The sequence below is a fragment of the Sturnira hondurensis genome, unplaced genomic scaffold (assembly GCF_014824575.4).
Source record: "Sturnira hondurensis isolate 20B ecotype Veracruz unplaced genomic scaffold, ASM1482457v3 Scaffold0023817, whole genome shotgun sequence".
Classification (NCBI taxonomy): domain Eukaryota; kingdom Metazoa; phylum Chordata; class Mammalia; order Chiroptera; family Phyllostomidae; genus Sturnira; species Sturnira hondurensis.
In genome coordinates this window covers 759,544-762,017 of record NW_028096448.1, presented here as the reverse complement: position 1 = coordinate 762,017, position 2,474 = coordinate 759,544, and the positions used below count along the sequence as shown (strand labels likewise).

Genomic DNA, 2,474 nt, shown 5'->3' with positions numbered 1-2,474 from the left:
ATTAGAGCCAGGAAGAGCTTCTCCCAGAGGACACGGGGACTCAGGCTATGTCACATAGAGGGAGGGCACAGGTCTATTGCTCACTCTTTGTTGCAGCCCCCCAAGTCCTTCCATGATATGGCCTCCCAAGTGACCGAGTCTGGCTTAGGTTGCCCCTCCTCTGAGGGGTCTTACCCATCATGGAATTCCAACCATGCTTTGGGGGCAGGGAGGAAACTGAGGCAGTATTTGTTGCCAGAGACAAGCCTTGTCTCCTGTGGCTCGCATTCCAGAGGTCACTCACTCATCCTTAGCCACGGGGGTGGGGGTAGTGGTGGTTACAATTCCTGAAACCAGGCAGAATGGTCCACAACAAATTTTAGTTTTCTTTGGAGAGGGTTTTTTATTGTTAGTTTTCTAAAAAGAAAATGATGCTAGGAAAATGTATTTAGAAGAGAAAAATTCTGTCTGAATTGAAGTCTAAAATACTTAAAGGAATTTAAGGTTTTAAAGACCTAAATCAGGTATTAGCAATATCTCATCTGAATCCTAAAAGTTTGACTTACCGTAATAAACAATGCATATTGTTTTGGAAAGATGGACAATAAATTAACCACTCAGCATTGTCTAGAGACTGGAACCCCAGATCACCGCGACTATTACACCTGGCTGTGGTTCATCCACTACCACCTCTTTCTTCTTCTGATCTTTCTTGGCTTCTATCTGGGCAACTCCAAAGAGACTTTGAGAAAAACAGATGAAGAGATAGATGCTCATTTCTCCTCCTGTTCCTCTCAATACAGCAATTACGCAAATAATTAATGAGAAAAAGGTATATGAACCATACCTTATAATCCCCACAAGACCTCACTCAATTTGAAAAATTGCTGTTCTGTCAAATATGCTAACACTCCAATAAGGTATTTATGACACGGAATCTTCATGTTTCCATCGGTATGGGCTGAAGCTACAGATGTTGAAATATGAGCCAACCTTGTGGCTGATAAATGAATTTTGAAATGCCTACAGAAATATAAATAAGTCAACTTCCCCTTGGGTAACTTCCCCAGGTGTTTTGTGGACACTGTCCCAACAAAGCTTTTGAATGCACTGCATGTATTGTGTAAGAAATGTCCACACTTTGAGGGTTACAGGGTACAGACCAGAAATTTAGTAATAGTCATATATATAATGGTCCATTTTGCCTGAAGTCTACATAGAAGCCATCCAGGAAATATCAAATGCATTGATTCACAAGAAACTAAAATAAGTCAAAAGCTTTCTGAAATCAGGTTCCATTTATGGCTGTATTGATCTCTGCTCCATTTGCAAGAATAAGGGCAGACAGGTGAAATCTTCTCAAACAGTTTCCAGAAGACTGTTTTCAAATATACCTCAGAACTAACCAGTTCACAATACTTGACATTCTGTTCTCAGATGGCAGTTGAATTTTTGACAGAACTGGACAAGAAATACTTCAGGGTCTCCCTGTGTTCTTTTCATTCCTAGGAAAGTAGAGAAAATCACTTCATTGTTGAAGTTTTATCCCACTCCTACAGCAAGTCCCTTTTTGCTTTTCAGCAGCAATAAATGCACTCAGAAATTAGTGTAGAAAAATTTGTATAAGGGAGTTAAACTATGTAAGGTCCACTGTTTATGCAGGAATGCAGCCTTTTGAGGATCAACATCTTCCACAACTGCGAACACTGGGAAATAACCTTCCAGGTGTTGGGACAAATGAAGTCCACTTTCTCACTCTAATCATTTCTGCAGAGGGATGGCACCTATAGTGTGGCACTTGAAGTCTTGAGGTTGCACTTTATTTGGGAGTCAATTCTGGTGCATCGTAAGAGTTCATGGTCAATAAAACAAATGTTTTGATGATGCTGTTACTCATTCATTCTGGCTTAACAAATCATTCTTCAAGTCTGGATCCAAACCTACATGGAGACTGAAATTCCCTGAAGTAGAAAAACTGCTCAAATGGCAGCTAAGAGACCAGAGGAACACCTGGCCCTCCTAAATTCCCTCATGCTCCAAAACTAATGGGTTCACAGGGACAAAAATGTACTGAGTAAGGGGACCTTGCTCCCTCATATGCCAGGTGAGCACTTTGACTTCTGCTCTGGAGGGGCATTTCCTCCTGACCCAGCTACCTGCCTGGCGACTCTCATTACTCATTCCTCTGCTATTGTAGTTTAAAATCCTTTCCAGCCTGCTCTGGGGCCTGAAGGAGAAAGTCTCCCTGGCACTGATTCCAAATCAGTGAAGCAACAAACGTTGCCATTTTAGCTGAGGGTGCTGTCAAGATACCTAACCATTCCCTAAGTGTGTAGTGGTTGGTCTTCACTGGCAGAGGTGTCCAACCAGCTCAGGATAGCTATGAATGCAGTCCAACACAAAATTGTATATTTACTTAAAACAGTATGAGATCTTTTGGTGATTACATGTCGCAATGTATTTATGTGTGGCCCCAAACAACTCTTCTTCTTCCA

The 2,474-nt window shown here is 41.6% G+C and overlaps 1 pseudogene; it reads right to left on the bottom strand.

The window, feature by feature from the left end:
- Positions 1-827: 827 nt before the first annotated feature.
- On the bottom strand, positions 828-1,837 carry LOC118981211 (centromere protein L-like; annotated as a pseudogene).
- Between the last annotated feature and the right edge of the window lie 637 nt (positions 1,838-2,474).